Genomic DNA, 21,930 nt, shown 5'->3' with positions numbered 1-21,930 from the left:
TCACACCATGAGAATCACTTGTCCCTTCACACTATAATTTTGTGATGCATTCAGTGTACTTTATACTATTTCTAAAACACCATGATTAGCACTTTACTGTGGAGCCGTGAGCCTTACAATATTTTTTTCAAAGTGTAATCTCCTTGTAGTATATGTCGCAGCTCTGAACAATTCAGTATTGTATTTTTGTAATAATTTTGCAACTTGTAAGAATTTTGCTACCATGAAATTTACCCATGTTGTGAGTCCTGGAACTGTGAAAGACTTGATCACGTGGACTAACTTCATAACAGAAGTTTCATGTCTCATGAATATGTTTGTAGTTAGACTATATAATCATTTCACATAGTTGTGAATGTTTTCCCACATTTATATGTTGTATATTATACAATCATTATGAGAAACTGTTGCCATATAGCCGAAGTATAACAGCCATGGACAATATAATTAATTGTGTAGGATTGCCATAGGCTAATAAAATCTTCTCTCTATTTTTGTGTTTGACAGACCTCACTTAGGGCAGATGTAGGTAATTTCAATTTACCTATTCTTAAATACCGAATTTTACCGATTCGGTATTTAAGAATAGGTAAATGGGATGTAGATAATTTTTCGGTAAAAATTACCGAATCGGTAAGATTCGGTAATTAAGAATCGGTATTTACTGATTCGGTATTTACCTAATCGGTAAATACCGATTCAATAATTCTCATTCATTCCTATGGGCCTGGAGGCCCATAGGAATCAATGGAAATTACCGATTCGGTAAATACCGATTCGGTAAATACCGAATCAGTAAATACCGAATCGGTAATAGGGGGAACCCTTTCAAGGGTGTCAGGGTGTCACATTGACACCCTGTTGCACCCCTGAATAGTGCATGGGTGCACTATTCAGTGGCACTATTCATGTGGCAGACATACATGCCCTAAGGGCATGTATGTCTGCCACATACATGCCCTAAGGGCATGTATGTCTGCCACATGGCACTGAATAAAAAGCAAAAATTTGCTTTTTTAACAGTTTTCGTTATTTACCACCAACTTGTAGTTGGTGGTAAATAACGAATCCTTACAGGTGAATCAATCAATCAATCAAAGACATTTATAGAGCGCACTACTTACCTGGAGGGTCTCAAGGCGCTTGGGGGGGGCGGGGGGGGGTGCTGCTACTGCTCGAACAGCCAGGTCTTGAGCTTCTTCCTGAAGGAGAGGTGGTCTTGGGTCAGGCGCAGGTCGGTCGGGAGGGAGTTCCAGGTTTTGGAGGCCAGGTAGGAGAAGGACCTTCCTCCTGTAGTCGTTCTTCGGATGCGGGGGACGGCGGCGAGGGCGTGACTGGCTGATCGGAGGTGGCGTTTGGGAGCGTAGAAGTTGATGCGGTTGTTGAGGTAGCTCGGCCTTGATCGTGTAGGGCTTTGTGTGCGTGGGTGAGGAGACGGAAGGTGATTCTTTTGTTGACGGGGAGCCAATGCAGGTCTCTCAGGTGTCCGGAGATGTGGCTGTGTTGTGGGATGTCGAGGATGAGTCTGGCCGAGGCGTCCTGGATCCGCTGGAGTCTCTTCTGGAGCTTGGCGGTGGTTCCGGCGTAGAGGGCGTTGCCGTAGTCCAGTCGGCTGGTGACGAGGGCCTGGGTGACCGTCTTCCTGGTCTCGGTGGGGATCCACCGGAAGATCTTCCGTAGCATGCGCAGGATGTTGAAGCACGACAAGGAGACGGTGTTGACCTGTCTGGTCATGGAGAGGGAGGAGTCCAGGATGAAGCCCAGGTTGCGTGCGTGGTCTGTCGGCTTGGGTGCGGTGCCCAGGGCGGGGGCCACCAGGAGTCGTCCCAGGCGGAGGGCGAGGAGCCCAGGATGAGGACTTCTGTCTTGTCCGAGTTCAGTTTCAGGCGGCTGGTCGTCATCCACTCGGCTACGTCTTTCATCCCTTCGTGAAGGTTGGCTCTGGCGGCGGGGGGGTCGTTGGTCAGGGAGAGGATCAGCTGGGTGTCGTCGGCGTAGGAGATGATGTTGAGGTTGTGTTGGCGTGCGATGGCCACGAGGGGGCTCATGTAGACGTTGAAGAGGGTGGGGCTCAGCGAGGATCCTTGAGGGACGCCGCAGATGATTTCGGTGACCTCTGACTTGTACGGTGGTAGGTGGACTCTCTGTGTTCTTCCGTCGAGGAAGGAGATGATCCATTCCAGTGCCCTCTCTTGGATTCCGACGTTGCTGAGGCACTGCACTAGGGTGCGGTGGCAGACAGTGTCGAATGCCGCGGAGAGGTCTAGGAGGATGAGGGCCGCTGTTTCTCCGTTGCCCATCAGGGCTCGGATGTCATCGGTGGCGGCGATGAGGGCGGTCTCGGTGCTGTGGTTGGCTCGGAAGCCAGACTGTGAGGGGTCGAGGGCTCCATTCGTCTCGAGGAAGGCGGCCAGCTGTTTGTTGACGGTCTTCTCGATGACCTTGGCTGGAAACGGGAGGAGCGAGATTGGGCGGTAATTCTTGAGTTCGGTGGGGTCCGCTGTTGGTTTCTTTAGTAGAGTGCTGAGTTCAGCGTGCTTCCAGCTCTCCGGGAAGGTGGCGGTTTTGAAGGAGGTGTTGATGATGTCCCGCAGGTGGGGTGCGATGACAGCGTCGGCCTTGTTGAAGACGTGGTGAGGGCAAGGGTCGGTCGGAGATCCGGAGTGGATGGAGTTCATCATGCGGACGGTGTCTTCGATGCTGATCGGACTCCAGGCGCGGAGGGTGGTGGTGGGGGGCGTTGGTGCGGTCGTGCCGTGCGTCGGTTGAGTGCTGAAGCTGTTGTGTATGTCCGCGATCTTGTTGTGGAAGTAGGAGGCAAGGGAGTTGCAGAGGTCTTGCGATGGGGTAATGCCGTTGTTTCCGGCGTTGGGGTTGGAGAGCTCTTTCACGATGTTGAAAAGTTCCTTGCAGTTGTGTGCGTTGTTGTCCAGCCGGTCATTGAATGCAGTTTTCATGGTGGCGCGGATCAGTTGGTGGTGTTTCTGGGTGGCAAGCTTGAGGGTGGTCATGTTGTCCGGTGTTGGTTCTCTTCTCCAGGCTTTCTCAAGGGCTCGGCAGTTCTTCTTGGAGCTCTTGAGTTCGTTGGTGAACCATGGGGCCTTCTTGCTGCCGGGTCTGCTGGGCGGGGTCCTCAGTGGGGCGAGTTCGTCCTCGCAGTTGCTGATCCACTTCGTGAGGTTGTCGGCGGCCTGGCTGGGGTTCGCTGAGCTGGCGGGAGGGTGCTGGCTCAGGGAAGCGGCGAGCTGGTCGGCTGTGATCTTGTTCCAGCTTCTTCGAGCAACCTGTTGCTGGTGGTGGTGGATCGTCGTTCTTCTGAAGGTGAAGTGGACGCAGCTGTGGTCCGTCCAGTGGAGTCCTGTGGCGTGGCTGAAGGCGATGTCTTTGCTGGATGAGAAGATGGCGTCGAGTGTGTGTCCAGCAAGGTGGGTAGGGGTGGACACCAGCTGCTTGAGTCCGAGGTTGGCGAGGTTGTCGAGCAGGGTGATGGTGTGGCGGTCGTTGTTGTTCTCCAGGTGGAAGTTGATGTCCCCCAGGAGGATGTAGTCAGCGGAGGGGAGGGCATGCGGGCTGATGAAGTCGGCGATGTCCTCACTGAATTGAGTGCGAGGTCCCGGGGGTCGGTAGATCAGGGTGCCTCTGAGGGTGGTCTTCGGGTCGGTGTGGATCTGGAAGTGTAGGTGTTCGGCGGTAGTCAGGGTGTCGTTGGTGTTGGTCGTGATGCGGATGGTGTCCCTGTGGATGATGTTGATGCCTCCTCCCATCTGGTTGGCGGTGCGGTCCCTCCGGGTGATCTTGTAGCCCTCTGGGAAGGCGATGGCGATGTAGGGCACTGAGGAGGCGTTCATCCAGGTTTCCGTGAGGAAGGCAACGTCAGGAGCTGTGGTGTCGAGGAGGTTCCAGAGTTCGATGGCGTGTCTGTGGACGGAGCGGGTGTTGAGCAGGATGCACTTGAGGTGGTTGCTGCTGGTGCTCGGCTTGGCGGGCGCTGGTGCGAGGCAGGTCCGGATGCAGGAGAACTTGCAGGCGTGGCAGCTGAAGGGTCCGTGGGTGCGTCTCGGGGTGGCTCGGTAGCATCCCGGGAGTCTGCCGGTGTTGAGTGCGTTGAGGGTGGCGGCGTCGTACGTCCGGAGGGCGGGCTGGGGTCTGCGGGGACCAGGAGTTCTGGCACTGGGCGCGGTCCAGGCTCGGACGGGTGCAGACGGGCTTACCTCTTGAGTGCTTCATACATTTCAGATTCGGTAATGTACCGAATCGGTATTTAAGAATTTGGTAATTTACTAAATTCTTTAATGTAGCCACCTACATCCCAAATGCCTAATACCGGTCGGTAACGTCCAAAATTCGATAATTTCTACCGTTACCGACCGGTATTAGGGTTCCTACATCTGGCCCTTAATTACTAAAGTTACAATTTTCAACGGCTTATTTTTCAGTAAGATTGCACAAGTGTGAATTTAAATGATCTGGCCCAAGAGCACTCCTTGAAAACTCCAAGGGCCAGATTTATTACCTTTTTTTGCGCTTGCAAAGTGGTTTTAGGCCCGTTTGGGACTGCAAAAACATGTTGCCAATGTACCAACCCAATTTTGCAAGCCGCTAATCAATTAGCGACTCACAAAATAGGGTTAGCGACTCGCTATTAGGAAGGGGCGTGCCAAGGATGCCCCTTCCTTTTGCAATTGCGGTCGCAAAACACTCGCAGTTTACCCCCCTTCTCAGAAGGGTGGTAAGGCATGGGACCCCATCACCTATGGTAATGCATGCACAAATGTTTTTTAAGAGCAGGTAGTGGTCCCAGGGACCACTGCCTGCCCTTAAAAAATTAAACTGAAAAGTTTAATTTTTATTTTTTAAATGCATCCCGTTTTCCTTTAAGAAAAACGGGCTGCATTAAAAAAAATGCATTTTTAAAAGCAGTTCAAGACCAGGTGGTCTGCTGACCCAGCAGGCCACCATCCCTGGGTGTGCTTGTCATTCCCAAAGGGGTCGCAAATTGCTGCTGCCTCATTAATATTCATGAGGCATGCAATTTGCGACCTTATTGGGAATCGCAAACAGTGTCTCAGACACTGTTGTACATAGCATTTTGCGAGTCGCAAAATGCTATGGTGGTACATCTGGCCCAAGAGGTCCAACAAAACCCCTTTCCCTTCATTGTAGCCGGGCCACGTCAAACTATACAGATTATTCTCTGCCAGGACCCCCTTTACAATCCTACCGTACATGATCTTGTATTAGTAAGGAGTCATTTGAGGTTTTGTTCTTTACTTTCAACTCCCAAATACTATTCAAATGCCGAAGACTGTTTTTCTTACTAAAGATTTCTCCATCTGCTAACACATTTAGGGGAATATTTAAGTTGGAAACTTCAGTCACAAATCCCACCAGTGTCTGGCCATATTCGTGGACCAATTAATGTTACAGTGCACTTTGCCATCTTCCTTGCACCCCTTTCAAAATGCTCTGCTGGAAGTCGGCAGAAACATGGAATGCAATGCTCAAGCAAAACATGAAATAGTTTCTAATTGCGAATGACCACAGTACGGGCATTGCTTCATAAAATACGAGATCCAGAGAACAAAAAATGTTAAGTATTGCTGTATTGTTTGCTAGACCAACACTTATTGCAAAAACACATCGTTGTATAGTGACAAAATGTCAGTTCTTTATTTTTGCCAGTAGCTGCACAAGGTGGACACCGGGATTGAGTTTTGGGTATCAGGATTATGTTTCAATATTATCGGAGTGTGACTCAGAGCAAGAGAGATGAAGAAAGCAAAGGGAGAAGGAGAAAAAATAGAACGAGAGAAAAAACTGTGAAAAAGAGAAATCAGGGATGAAAATGAATCTGCAAGAATGAGCTTAAGATATAGAAAGTGCAGGATGGTGAAAGAAAGAAGCAGGAGGTGGATTTAACACTCTTGATAAATGGCAACCCTGCATTCCACAGCGAAGAAAGAACAGGGGGCATATTATCAAGGAGTTGTGATAAATATCGCAAAGCGTGCTTAGTGCAGTTATTCTTATCGCCGGCTATCGTTGGATTTAATTGCCGAGATAGCGTTGTATTATCCATAATTATCTCAAAGAAGATAAGAAATCCAGCGATAGTGGGGTTTTCCATGAATCGTCGCTGGTTTTCCAGTGATGTTCCATGGAAAACGGCGATAGGCTTGATAATAAGGCCCTGTGGCCTTAGCCGCACAATCCACCCCCAATGTTAGGTATGCCTTAGTCAGGAATTTAACAGACATTAAATTCCTGCATTAAGGCAGAGTTAGTGTGATTAAAATTATCGCTGCAACTCGTTGGTAATATCGCAAAGCTGCCTTTACGATATTCACCCGTGTTGTTTTGACAGCCACGCCAACTTTGCAGCTTATTAGCGATGCGATGGTAGGCGTGCTGGAAACGGGCGCTAAGTAAGGAAAACACGCTCTTACGTTTCCTTGATGATATTGCAATATAATTATCAACGCTTTTTGCCCGAAAACGGACGCTAAAGCGGTGATAAATACATCGCCAGCCCTTGATAATATGCCCCTAGGTTCCTAAGAAAGAGGTTAAGACTCTGGATTACTGTGTCTTATCGGGTAAGGAGCATAAGTCACCATAAAATGCTGCACTGCAGTACAGACACTCCAATGGGAGTGTCGGGGCCAATGAAATTATGTGGCTGTGGAGGAACGAAATATGCAGAATGTAGAATTTGTGGCAAGGGATGAAAAATGTATTTTATATTATTTGAATGAAAGCAAATTGTGTGGCCCAGAATGTGCCATTATTACCTGGCTATTGCAGCATTTGAATACATGTAGATACACAAGGGACTCTGATGGTATACAAATACTTTAGAATGAAAAATATACAGATTCAGCAGATTCTATTGGACACGTTATTGAACAGCAATTAATGTTAGTGTCTTGCATGGAAGGACAATAATGGCATTTCATTAACTGTATCTTTCTCTACAGTTTCTGCCATCCTGGGGAAAGCGATTGTGTAGAACATATACAATGGTGGACTCTGCTGAAAACAAGTGCACACGCATCATTTCTTCAATTAAAAGCAGTGCTTTATTGTGAGACGCACCCCAGTTATATCCTAAACCCCGGATTCACTTTAAAATTGCTCTGTTTTCACTGAATTGAGTGTCTCAAAGTAGCTCTAATTTTAACAAGGAACATTCCTGCAGAAATAATAAATTGCACATTTCATTGTTTGTATGTATGCGACTGACAAGAAAGCACTTTCTCATCGCTTCTTGCAGACAAAAGCGCTCACCAAGTCCAGCGATTGGAAATGTTTACACAGAAAAATTGGCAATACTTATAAGCCTTAATTAGTGACGTCTGATGCATCAAAACAGTGGTGGTGTGGCTGGAGGGGGATGCGACACAGGGTGGGAGCACGGGGGATAAAAATAGTAATAAAAATTAAACTTACCTGATGCTGATTCTGCCACCTCGCACCTGCTTCCTGGTCCCAGCAGTCCCTAGGACAGCATCAGACTCTCCATCCAATCCCCGTGCTGCTTTCAAGCATGACAGCAGCATGGGGATTGGCTGAGTGGGATGGATCAACTTTTGCTCAGGTACAGGGAGTCTGTGCTGTTTCTCCAGCCCGGCTGTACAATACAGCCCTGTTGGAGAAACCTAAGTGTGCATGTCAGTTTGGCCGCCCTGAGATGGCAGGCCAAACTGACATGTGCTCTTAGAAGTGTACACTCCTCCTCCCCCCTCCCATGGCCTGACCCCTCTCTGCACACTCTGCTAGCTCAGCCAGCAGCTGAAGAATACAGCAATACTGAAATAATACTGAAATATTGTTTTATTTTTCAGCTATTGACTCTGAGCCAGTGGGGCGACGCTCCTCGCCATTGCTGGCCTTAATGCAACAGTCAAAGCTGATCAATTACCTTTGCAAACTGGCCGGCAAAACATTTTGCCATATGTGCCCTGATTTTAATAACCTTTGATCTGTTTGAGGAAGAAAGCATGTTTTGTTTCAGTTTAGCATTTTATACAGCAGGATAATTTACCAAATCTATCCCATTCATATCTACCTACTTAAAGGGTTGTATGGCATTACAAAGCAGGCTTTTACCCCGCATGCCATTACAACGCGGGGATTACAATGAAAGTCAGTACAACAACTTTCGCTGGAGGGCGCTGGATAGTGGAATAGTTTAATTTTCTATTCCAACTCCAGCCCACGTTGACAGTAGGGATGGTGTTGGATAGAAAATTAAACTATTCCCTATACAACAGCGTCATCCAGCGAAAGTCGTTGGAACGACTTTCGTTGTAATCCCTGCGTTGTAATGGCAGTGCGGGATAATCCCGCGTTGTCATGGCTGTTCCCCACTTAGAGCAGTGTCTGCAGCATTGCTTTTTGCCATTAACGCGAGTTACGGGGTGCTAAGCCCACAATAGTGTCAAAGGTATACTTCCTTATAGAATGCCATATCCATAGCATTACTATATGAACTAGAAAAGCAGAGTAAGTTTGATGCATGTCCCAAGCTAGTGTTGGCTCCGGTGACCAAGTTTATACCACCTGTGCTGCTCCCTGGTTGCTCTGCATAGACCTGAATACTGGTAATCCATAGTCCAGAATTCTATCCCTGATTTTGGTTTCTCAGCCAGCGGCTGAGAACTGACTCCTTTTCAATTACAAAATCATTCATATTTGTGAAGTGTAACATACTCCCCACACCTAACTCCTATTAATTTAATCTACTACAGAGAAACTGGAGTAAACACATTGAATGGTTTCCTTGCTGGACTATTCCCAATTACCTCCAAAAATGAATAACTGCTGGATAAACCACTATCCTTAGCTTCCGGCGTAGCATGCTACCTGCCGTACCACAATTCAATGCCTCTTGAGGGATAGTAAGTAAGTACTACATAAATGCCATTTCTATACATTACAATGTACCAGAATAATACATAGGGGCATATTAGCAACAAATAGCGATAATTATCGCTAAATGAGCTTAGCGATTTTTTTTTATTGGCGTGCATCACCGGCTTTTATCCCAGAGATAACGTGCTATTAGCAATGTTTATCTCAAATGCGATAAAATATCCAGCGATGGCAGCTCAATGCGTGAATATCGCTGGAAATCCAGCGATATTCAGGCATCATCGCCAATCGGGTCTTAACCTGAATATCCACCTCCCATTGGATATACAGGTTAAGAAGTCGTCTGAGCAGGCGTTAGGTTTTGGGGATATTCGCGCTTAGCACACATTTTTTTATCGCTTCGCCTGCGTTGATAATAGGCAATAGCGATGTTAGTGACTGCTTTTAGTTGCTAACAGGTTGGGTACGCCCACTTTTCATGTCATTAGCAATAAATATCGCTGACATGCAAAGCGGACCCCAAACCGGTCGCTATCGTCTACAAGCTGTCGCTAACTGCTGTTAGCGACAGCTTTCTAATAGGGTGATAAAATTATCGCCGTTTTCGCGGGAAAAAGTCCCGCTAAAGCATCGATAATGCCCTTGATAGGATGCCCCTCATTTCTTTTTTTAAAGGCGGTAGTGAGAAAGAATTACCTTCAGAATGGCTGCCATATTATAGTCCTCCTTCAATGCTTGTTAGTGTGCTAGGCAGACCCTCCAGGATTTTGCGATTTTGCGGTTTGCCGCAAAATCGGCACTTTTGTCAAAATGCCGCGATTTTTACAAAAGTTCCCGCAAAATCGGCACTTTTGTAAAAATGCCGCAAATTTGACATAAGTGCCAACGACAATGGATAGTTCTTCACTTTTCTGGACATGCAGGAAATCAGGGTTCACATAAAATTATGATTCGAAATATTTATAGATGAGGGCACCAAGTGTACTGGTAGACTTCCATGATGCCATTTACGTTTTGGTAGTCCAGGATGTATAAATGTAAAGAGAACCCAGTGTCCCCTGGTGCATCTCACCCAGTGTTTGACTGAGCGCACCTTTCATGCACATCATCAAGCAGGCAGCAGAGGTGGGTCACTCGTGTCCCCAGGTGTACATTATCCTGTACTTTGCTGCAGCATGTCACCATGCACCCTCCTGATGCACATCACCCAGTATCCCCCGGTGCACCTCACTCACTCAGGCATCTCAACCAGTGTTTGACTCCTGAAGAACTGAGGCCGACAACTAACTGCTGGTAATCATGAATGGGGTGGCCACTAAAATAATCTTGTCTAATGTAGTCAGTATAAAAAACACTAATAATGTTAGTAGCTTGGTATGATTTTCATTGCACGGAAATACAGGCACATTGGACATGGAAGGTGAGGGGGTAACATGGCCAAGTAGAGCATGAGCGTCAATTCACTAAAATGCTTAGGGTAGTGGAAGGGACATCACAGGAAATAACATCACGTCGGCCCTATTTCAAAGTGGAATACTCTGCTAAAACAGTTTCCATTGTTTTAAAGCTGAAAATGACTGATTATGAGTAAAATAAAGTGCCGTAAAAATGCCGCTAAATTTCCATATTTGTGCCGCTAAATTTCCCTATTTGTGCCGCTAAATTTGCTAATCCATGCCGCTATATCCTGGGGGGTCTGGCTAGGGATGTATGCCCTCTCTGATGATCTGCAGCCATTGTCCATCTTCTGCATCTACTCTGGCAGACCTTCAGTGACATCTCCAGAGTGAGAAAAAGCAACAGCTGACAGAGGCGACAATGTTAATGTTAATGTTAAGCCGAACTTTTTGAGCGCACGGCTACCCCAAAAGGGTGTCCCGGCGCTTTAGCAAAGAGGCCCAGAGAAACAAGAAACCAAAGGCATACACACTACAGTCACAGTGGATTACTTGGTGAAGAGCAGAGTCTTCAACTCCTTCCTAAAAGCAAGGAGGTTGTTCGCTTTCCGAAGAGAAAGTGGGAGCTCGTTCCACAAGCAAGCTGTCACGTGTTGGAAGGATCGACCTCCCATCCGGACACGTTTGACCACAGGCACCTCCAATTTGGCCAGGTCCGCTGACCGCAGCGACCTCCGTGGCACATAGAAAGCAATACGCTTCCTCAGATAGTTGGGACCAATCGCATGGAGGGCTTTAAACGCCAGAGTGAGGAGTTTAAATCTGATTCTCCCAGAGATTGGCAGCCAGTGCAACCTAGCTAGGAGCGCAGAGGCGCTGGCTCTCCTGGGCAGGCCATAGATGGCTCTAGCCGCCGAATTCTGGACAATTTGCAGTCTGGATAACAGATACTTAGGTAGGCCTGCAAAAAGTGCATTTGCATAGTCCAGGCGAGATCCCACAAGCGCCTGGACTACATTCCTACGATACTGCAATGAAAGCAGAGGAAGGAATTTCCTAAGCATCTTAAGGATGCCGAAGCATTTCCCTGCTAATCCCAGAATGTGTGGACGGAAAGAAAGATCATCGTCAAACACCACTCCAAGATTTTTTACCTGAGAAGATGGTTTCTCTGGGGGGAACATGTCCTGGGGCCACCATGTCTTCCAACCCGGGTCAGGGGCACAGCCGAAAAAGAGCAGCTCAGACTTGTCTGAGTTGCATTTCAGGCTGTGCCGCTGAAACCACGCAAAGACTGCACTCAGACAGTCCTTGATTTTGCCGCCGTTGAAGACCTCTCCCTTCCTGCAGGTGAACAGGAGCTGGGTGTCATCAGCGTATGAGATGACCCGGGCCCCAAACGCCTCCGCTACCTCCGCTAGAGGGGCCATATATATGTTGAAGATGGTGGGGCTCAAGATAGAACCTTGAGGCACCCCCACCTCCAGCGAAGGCATTTCAGCCGAGAACGGCGGAGCCCAGATCACCTGTCGGCGGTCGGCAAGAAAGGATTGGAACCAGTCCAGATCAGCTCCCATGAAACACCATGACTGGATCCATGAACGTCACAGTTTCCTACCATGATCCATGCATCTTTAAGATACTCTGTCCTCGCAGTGAAGTCACTATGTTTGTATGCTATCAAGAGTTTTAGAAGTGTAAGCACAGTTTAATTGAACATATCCAGTGTCTTCCGTTGTATAGAGTCAGATAAATCCATTAAAAAATGTATTTACACCGGTGTAATTCAAATGATTTCGGGAATCTTGCATTCTGCGCCCTATGTGAAATTACTGAAATTACGCAATTACATCACATCGCGTAATTACGCCTCCGTTTGCAAAATACCTATATCATGGGAACAACACGAACCAGAAAGCGAGCCGCTGTTGTTCACAACAATTGTTTTTTACTCTATTTTTTAAGTGTAAATGAGCTCTTGTATCAAAAATTGACACAAAGACACATTCTGTGCTAAAATATAGCACTAAATGATGAATTGTATAATTATGTAAAAGCAAATTGTAAACATTTTGCACACCCCTTGTATCAGCGCACAACTTGCATAACTTCACCAGCCAAATATTTTAACTTCACTGCAGCTGGTCAAACAACACAGCAACAATTCCCCATCAAGAGTCTACATCATAGCATCATCTCATCCTATCCTCCAAATTTGCAGGCCACTCCACAAGCTACACTTGTCAATTTTAAGAAGTAGATTTAGGAAAAGGAATTAATTAAATCTGATTGACCCATTACCCTACATTTAATCTGAGATAGTTTTAAGCAGGTGGAAGCCTTTTTGGACTTTAGAAATTGGAACTTCCTCACCTAAATTGGAATCGCTGATAGAATCTAACACATATTCCCGTAAATGATTAAAGAAAATACACAAACTAAACAAAACAACATTAGCCATACCACCCAAAAATGTCAATAGTGGGTTTCATCACCTTTTACCAATACACTATTATGAATAACATTTCTGGTGCCGATAATATATGACAAGAATATTTGCACATTTTTGTTGTGTTGCATTTTATTGTGCTGGGAAAAATGCATTGGCATAATCACTAGGTCTGTGCCCTGCGTCATAGCCAAGCAAGACCTATTTGCTTTGTTAATGCTAGTTTGTTCTTGATGCAGACACCATAATGTCGATGATTGCAGCAATAACATTATTCATATCAAAGCAATGAAACAACTATAAAGTCATGTGTCACAGGTCTGTCAAGGGAATATACTGCAATCCGTTGTGCCACATGAACAGTATTGGCCATGTGAGCACTAATGCCACAGTGTGCTTCATTACCAAATGAAAACCACACGTGAAAGTCCCACGTCAAACAGGAGCAGAGGTTCTCCTGATACAGATCGCAAAATGGAGGAGCAGGTCGATCCGGGAGAACATGTGGTGCACTTTTATCAGCCAGCTGTGACGGATGCTGCTATCATTCAGTGATTAATTTGTGCAGCTGGCTGCAGATGTTAGCCTGCTCTCTTTTCTGGGGACCAATACTAATTTTTCATTCTGAGAATTTGACGAAGAGCAAGAGAGAAAGGTGCATAAGAGAGAATGGACAGAGGGACAGACAACTGGGAATAAAGACAGAAGCGAAATATAGGAAAACAGTAGCAACGGTAGACATCAGGAATGAAACTGCAAAACTGAGATTGAAGGGACCTCGGGGGAGCAAACGGCAAATCTAATCTCTCCCTGGGTGTCTTTGTGCATGTGGTGTAGGTCACAAAGGGATAGAGTCAGGGGATAGGTTAAGGTACAAAGGGGTCAGCGTAACGTGATAGAGTATTTAGGGTAAAAAAAGAAGTTCAGCCTCTTGCTGACTCCATCACCACATGGTGGTTTTGAGAAGTGAGCTGTAGGCCATTTGTTATGCTCATTTTAATAAGGCAGAGGATACAACATAGATATCAAGGCTAATAGCGAGGACTTTTGTGTTGCAGGATAGTGAACAGATCAGAGAGGAGCTGCACGCGTGGAAGACACCATAATAGCAAGGGTTTATGCACTGGCATGGTTTGGCATGGTGTGGCCCTCACACAAGCATACAGAGGAGTTTCAGCAGCAATTGCTGCTTGTTCTCCTCATTGTGTAGGTGCTGGAGGAGAGGAGCAGGAGCAATGACCTCCTCAGAGGAGACACAGTTTACTGTGTGGGTTTGTGTCAGGAGTGAGTGAGGTGGAACAGCTGGGCAGGGTTTCTGTTTATGTGGCAGGTACAGCAGCACCCATGAAGGAGGTTTGAATTTGAATTTGAATTTAAAAACATTTGTATAGCGCACTTCTACCATGCGGTTTCTTGGCGCTTTTGGATTTGCGAGGAGACAGCAGGAGCGGAGGGAATCTAGACATTGTAGGCACGGAAGAAGAGCAGAGTTTTAAGACCTTTCCGGAACTCGATGTAAGAGGATGTCATACGAAGTTCCATCGGAAGGGAGTTCCAGAACGCAGGAGCGAGAACTGCAAATTTTGTTCCGCCCGCCTTTTTCTCTCTAAAACGGGGGGCAGTTAGCAGGGCCTGATGGGTGGATCGAAGCTCTCTACCCGGCATGTAGGGCTTGATGGCAGAGCAAATGAACTCCGGGCGGTGCCCGTTTTGGCCTGAAAGGTGGTACAGCTAAGCTTGAACAAGGCTCGCTCTTTCACCGGCAGCCAGTGCAGAGCCTGCAGTAAGGGGGTAGCTCGGTGGAATTTGGGCAGGCCGTGAATCAGGCGGACGGCCTGGTTCTGCACGAGCTGCAGACGGTGAATGGCGTAGGCTGGGGCGCCATTGTAAATGATGTTACCATAGTCAATGCGCGAGAGCACCATAGCCATCACTATGATCTTTAGGGCAGGTAGAGAGAAAAAACGAGAGATCTTCCTGATGGTTCTGAGGGAAAAAAAGCCGGAGGAAACAACCGAATTGACCTGTGAGTGAACGGAGAGTGAAGAGTTAAGGAAAATACCAAGGGTTTTGACCTTGGGTACAGGGAGCGGGGGGACACCAAGTGAAGGAGGCCAGTGGGAAGGGGACCAGGGACTGCAACCACCTCCGGTCAAGACTAACTCCGTCTTGTCCGGGTTGAGTTTGAGGTGGTTGCAGTTCATCCAATCCTGGATGAACAACATGACGGATTGGACGTTCAGGGAAGATGAGGGAGAGTGAGAAAGGTTAAAGATTAGCTGGAGGTCATCGGCGTAATTAAACACCGTGACCTCAAGCTGCTGTAGCATAAAAATAAGAGGGTAGATGTATAAATTAAACAAAAGAGGGGAAAGTGAGGAACCTTGGGGGACTCCACATACAACCTTACGAGAGGCAGCGGTGAAACCAGCTAGGTGGACCGCCTGAGCCCTATCACTCAGGAAGGACTCAAGCCAGGCGAGGGCCAGGCCCTCTATGCCCGCCGCCCTGACACGGGTGAGGAGGATGGAATGGTCCACCGTGTCAAAAGCGGCGGACAAGTCTAAGAGGATGAGGGCCTGTGGGAGGTTGGTGTCAATGCCCTCGCGTAGGCTGGGCATGTAGGCAGGGGCGTAACACAGGCCCCCACATCCCACGCGGTACGGGAGGCCCCTAGCTCCAAGGGGCCCCCTCGGCACTGCACTCTGGCCGGAGAGCTCCTGATTGAGCCCGGAGGGGGCCCGCCTAAGTACCGTGCAGGGAGGCCCCCTCACTTTTCGTTACGCCAGTGCATGTAGGCAGCAGGCCTAGTGAAACGCAAGTAGTATAGTAGATGGAGGAGGGGCGATGCTCACAGACATCTGTCAGAACAATGCAGTGCCGCAGAATACAGGAAGCGCCCAGCGTCCAACATGATGATGGGAAATGTAGTCCCACTGGCCAATAATGTAACAAAAACAGACCATGTGGGAGAAAACCTTAATCAACTCAGCACAATCAATGGCAGACAGTGGACATTGAAAAGCAAATTAGGAGGGAAAGGCTATCATTGTAAAAAAACAGAAGCGTTTGTAAGAAAAGTACTGAAATTAAAGAACAAGGACAAATGGATTGAACAGATGTTCTGAAACATAAATGAGCTTTGGGTCAGGTCACAATAAAGGAAACACAGGTTCTCAGTAATTTAAAGACAGGCTATGGAAATGGGTTCCAGTTACTGCTTAAGAGCGAGTAAGAATATGGGTCCTGTTTATTGCTGAACGGTGAGTAGGAACAGTGATAGATGTGCAGCTCATGGGCCAATGATTATGGGGGGCCTTCACGTTAGAGCAGCTTGGAGGTGGAGGGTTCTACAATGCCAACCTGGTGCAGAATAAATCAGGATGGAGATAGGTTGGATAAGCCAACAGAGTTAGTAACGGCTCTGGTATGTTGGCCTAAAGACATTGGGGAATTTTAGCAGCTCCTTCTACACCACAGGAGTGTGGAAATGCAGAACAAAGAGTTAAATTATCTGTGATGAATTACAGAAAATTTGATGCCGATGTAGGAGATTGTGAATGTCCAGCGATGAGTGATTGAGGAAAAGTGCATGGAGAGGATGACTTGATTCTGGATTTGGTGATGCCTGGGACGAGTTGAGAAGTAATGTTTACCCACGGTCAGTTGGGGAAAATAGTGATGAGTTGAAGGGAAAGGAAGGTGGTTTCAGTGCTTTTCAGAGGTCACAAAAGGGCAAAGGAAGTACCACGGAGATTCGATGTTTTAAAGGAAGTAGTGCATTGGAGAACATGGAGGCAGAAATGAACGGCTTCAACAAGGTACTAAAAAGTGGTGGTTAGTTTGGGATGTGGGGAAAGATGGTTTGATAAGAAAAATAAATAAATCAATTGGGTTGTAGATGGAGTAATTGAGGTGGGTAAATAGAAGATCAAATCTACAGAGAATAAAAAGTTGGACATTTATTAATAAAAGTGCAAAAAAGTCAAAGAAAACAATATGTGCCCTCTCAGGTAATTAGTGCACTATACAAATCAATTGAACATATCATCCCATAATGTGTGATTAAGAAATACAGAGCGTGGAAAAAGAGGACAAAAAGGTAAAAGAAAGTAAAGGTGAGGGAGAAGATAATGATTAATTACATCATGAGAAAAAGTTACCATACATGGTAATAGTGAATCCTCTGGACTCACATCTATCAGAAAAAACTAAGGGTCGTATTTGGAAACATGACTATGTTTTTAAATTATTACATTGGAACTTACAGTCTAAGGAAAGGGAATGGGACCTGCCAAGGCGTCCTTGAGTATCTATAACAATGGAAACCTGGACATCAGCCTTTTTAATTTATTCCAGTGTATACTGTGAGAAATATGTGATAGGGCTCTAGTGATTTTCAAGTCCATGGCATTTTGGGCAATATGCTTGGCACAGATACAATGAGGAATTGAGGCAAGGCAAAGTTTGAATCCAGATAATCCATGAGGGGATGTTAATTCTTTATTAAGGTTGCATCTGGAGGACCATTTTAGATGAGTTTAATGGAGTATCTATATTTATTTGGATAACAAATCAATTTGGCAGATCCAAATTTTCTCTGGTGCATCAGATAGAAACAGTTTTTGCCTTTTTTGGAAGGTAAATGGTGTGCGGAGAAGTGGTCAGAACTTTGGATGAGACAAGTTAGAAGCAATGCTTTTCTAGAATTCTTTCTCCTATTAGTAGTAATTAATGGTGGAGTGGGGGAAAATAATTATCAGCTAAATTATTGAAGTTTAATGTAGATAACATGATAGTGGTGGACTTGGTGAACAAATAGAAAGAAAGTGATCTATGGATTTTACGGGTACTGAGATAATTGATGTTAATGTGTTTACAGCTGAACATTGTTTTTCTGGCAAGGCATATGCCATGTGTGAACAATAATATAGTGGATGCTTTATCTCTTTTGCAGTGGCAAAGTGAGCCCTTCGCTTGAAACACTGCCTTTAACCCTCCATTGTGTTGTAGTTCTCCTTTAATTATGTACATTCCTTGTCTAGAATGTACCAAGGTCATTGCTTTAGAATGTGATGTGTGGAGTTGTTGTCAGTTATCACTTGGTCGTTGCTTGAATAACTTGCCTCCCTGTTGGGTAATAATAAACCTCCTGTCACACCACTTCGTGTGTATTCATCATTTAATCACTGGCGACGAGGATGGGATAAATTTAGAATAATATTCAGACAAACCATTAAAAGATTTCACTTGATCTTTGTTGGAAGGGGGTTGTGCTTGAAGAATAGCCTCTGCCAGATTAATTTTGGGACTGATACCTTCCCCAGATATATTGTGCCCCAAATAAGATACCGATTTGACTCTGAACTTACATTTCTCACGTTTCAAGGTCAAACCAGATTCCTTGAGCCTAGCTAGAACTTTAAAAAGAACCTCATCATGCTTGCCAATATCACTCCCGTACACAAGAATGTCGTCCTGAAAGAATAAGACAGAATCAACTCCAGATAAAACATTCTTCATGATCCTCTGAAAACATGCAGCAGCACTAGCCAGCCCAAAAGGCATCCTGATAAATCTGTAAGCACCAATAGGAGTCACAAACGACGTTAGGTGCCTTGATTCCTCATCCTAACAAAACTTGGTGGTATGCTGCAGACAAGTCCATGACACTAAAAATAGTAGCACCCCCCAATCTAGTCAAAATCTCATTAATATTTGGCAAAGGCTGCCTGTCCACCCAAATAGAGCCATTTAAACTCCTGAGGTCCACACACATCCTAATCTTGGTACCCTTGTCCTTGGGTGCCAAAACAATTGGTGCAAGCCATTCTGAGCATTCAATTTCTTCCACAACACCCAATTTCAACAACCTATGAATTTCATCTTGAAGAGGTTTTATCATAAGATTTGGCACCTTCCGAACCTTGTGCACAACAGGTTTTGCATTCCCTTTCAAAATAATGTTATGTTTGAATCCTTTCAAGAGACCCAAATCATCACTAAACACCTGAGGAAACTTTTCAAAAATGTCAGAAAAATCACCCAGGTGAGAGACCAACATGACCTGTTAAGGGGCATTGGGATTTAGGGTAATACCTAGGTTCCTTTGATGACGCCAACCCAAAAGATTATCCCCCCTTTTCGCAACATATACTTTACCAACAGTTTCTCTACCCTTAAAAGTAATGGTCTGGATGGAGTAACCAATCAAATCAATTTTTTGCTTAGCATACCCCACAGGATTAATATCTGGGGTTAAAAGCTTGATCCTGTCCCCTTCAAAATTTGAGAACCAGAATTTATCACTAATAAGGGTATACAATGAACCAGAATCAGCTAGCACAGGAACAACCTTGTTGGCCATGTGAATATCACAAGAGGGCAGGACCACAACATCATCATCAACTTGACTCACTCCATTAACACTGTCCTCCTGCGAATCAGTAATGCAGTGAATAGAATCCTGAGAATATTCTTCTTCATCATCTACAAAATTAACTTTGCTATTTTTACACATCCTGGCATAATGACCTTTCTTACCACAATTCCTACAAACAGTACTTTTAGCAAAACAGTTTGGATAATTTGGTCCATCCTTTTCACTTCCACATCTGGGACATCTACATTTATTTTCCTTGTTAAAACTGAAATTTTGTCTGGGTTTCTCAGTTTTTAAAGATGGTTTCTCTAGCTTTGAAGAATTTTTACTTATAGTAGCCACACTCATTTCAGGTTGAAAAATTTGTCGATTCTCATTGTTAATACTAGAAACAGGATCAGACTGAGTAGGACCCTTCCTAATCTCTTTGACCCAATTAGAAGTATGTTCAACACTTTCAACGATGAGTATGGCCTCCTTCAAATTTGGGTTTTTAGACAAAAGTTTTTCCTGAATCTTTAGATCATTAGTGCAATGAACCAATTGGTCGCGAATGAGAGAATCAGTTAACAGTTCAAAATCATAAGTTTGCGCAAGAGATTTAAGAGCTGCAACATAGTTTCCAACCCTTTCAGTCTTTCCTTGTGAACGCATGAAAAACTTGTGTCTCTCCATGACAACATTAATTCGTGCACCAAAATGGTTTTTCAAAAGTAATACACTCATTTCATATACATCAGAAGGTTCACCAGCACCTCTACCAATAGGTATGGGATCCAAACTATCATAGATGTTCCTTCCTTCAATACCTACATTGTTCAACAAAACAGCTTGTTTCCTGACTACAGAAAACTTTTCACCACCAATAGCCAGTAAATAAGAGTCAAAAATTGGCTTCCATTTTTTCCATGGCAAAATTGGGTCACCCTGTTCACTCAAGAACTGAGGAGGTTGGTTCATCCCACTTGCAGAAGAAGACATCCTGAAAAGGAAAAGTTAACTAAACAAGCTAACACAACAAATTAAAATAATGAAGGAAAAAAAAAATGAATAAACGAGAACTGCTCTATTTATCTTTTGAAGGAAATAGTCACAGAATCCACAGTACTCCTTTTCCTGGTATATAGAATTGATTCCTTCAATATTCAACAAATAAAGAAAATAATCTGTATTTCTTTTCGTTTTTTTTTAGCTCTGCATACTTCAAAATAGTTAAACTTTACCACCCAAAAAAATGGAAGGATAGTTTTTCGAGTGATCCGGCCAGAGATTTTGTAATGGAGTCCACGGTCAATGGTTGGCCTATTTTGAAGGAAGTTCTTGACACTGCCAAAGGTTATTGGAATGTGAGAGATGAATTAAACATAGCCCATGGTGAATTATTCAGGGGTGACAGGTTAATTCCTCCATTTGGCATGAGGGAGAAGATTATAAATTTGGCACATGAAGGGCATCTTGGTCGTAGTCTCACCAAAGCTAGAGTCAGGGAAACCTATTGGTGGCCTGAGTTAGACCGAGAGGTTGAAACTGTTGTGAAGGACTGCAATATTTGTGCTGGTAACAAGTCAAGGAAAGTGAGCACTCCTCCTCTTTCCCCTGTTGCTATACCTGAACGTCCTTGGTCCAAAGTAGCTGTGGACATCATTGGACCTTTTGAGAATTTGGCTCCTTCTGAAAGGTTTGTAGTTGTCCTGGTCGACTATACTTCAAAATGGTTGTCTGCTTCTTGCATGAGTTCGGGTTTGAGTAGGAATGTCATCGAATTTTTAAAAGATGCCTTTACTTGTGAAGGGGTTCCCGACATTTTGGTTTCGGATAACGGTGTTCAGTTCACCTCCCAGGAAATGTCTGACTTTTTAGGAGATTTGTCTATCACCCATCATAAGACTGCTCTTTATTCTCCGCAGGCAAATGGCCTTGTAGAGAGCATGAATAGGTTAATTAGAGTGTGTGCTCAGACTGCTTTGGAGAGAAGGCTTCCGCTGAAACCTATCCTCAGGGAAAAACTTTGGGCGCACAGAAACACTCCCAACAGTGTGACTGGTGTGTCACCTTTCAAGAAACTGAAAGGTAGAATTGCTGGTTCTAAGCTTAATCCTTTGTGGCTTTCGGTCAAGGACAGAGGTTGTGTGGTCAAGGATGATAGGGTGTTGAACTATCAGGTGAAGTACAAACAAAGATTTGATTCTTTAAAAGGTGCCAAGAGTGTTTCTTGGAAGGTGGGTGATTTTGTTTTCATTAAAAAAGCTGTTTGGTCACCCAAGGGTGAGTCTAAGTATTTTGGGCCTAGACGCATTGTTAAGGTCATGAAAAATGTTGTGATGCTTGCTGGTGGAGATGTTTGGAGTATGTCTCGCTTATCAAGGTGTGCGGAGGGGGATGGTATTGTGAAATCTGGTTCTGACGGTTTTAAAGGTAAAAGTTCCAATCACTTACCTCAGAACGTTTCTCCCAATCATTTACCTCAGAATGTTTCTTCCAATCACTTACCTCTAAATGTTTCTTTCCGCAGCACTAGCACAAGAGTTAGAAGATCTCCCTTGTATCTCCAGGATTATTGTTCTAAGTGAATTGCTCTTTTGTACTGTTTTTCCTGCCTTGTTCTTTTCTCCTTTTTTCCTTGTTCCCATTTCTTTTGTTTTTGATATTATAATAAGGGAGATGTGTTGTAGTTCTCCTTTAATTATGTACATTCCTTGTCTAGAATGTACCCAGGTCATTGCTTTAGAATGTGATGTGTGGAGTTGTTGTCAGTTATCACTTGGTCATTGCTTGAATAACTTGCCTCTCTATTGGGTAAAATAAACCTACTGTCACACCACTCTGTG

Source organism: Lissotriton vulgaris, chromosome 5 (assembly GCF_964263255.1).
Source record: "Lissotriton vulgaris chromosome 5, aLisVul1.2, whole genome shotgun sequence".
NCBI classification, from domain to species: domain Eukaryota; kingdom Metazoa; phylum Chordata; class Amphibia; order Caudata; family Salamandridae; genus Lissotriton; species Lissotriton vulgaris.
The sequence above is the reverse complement of the archived record's forward strand: the minus strand, read 5'-3'. Positions refer to the sequence as shown.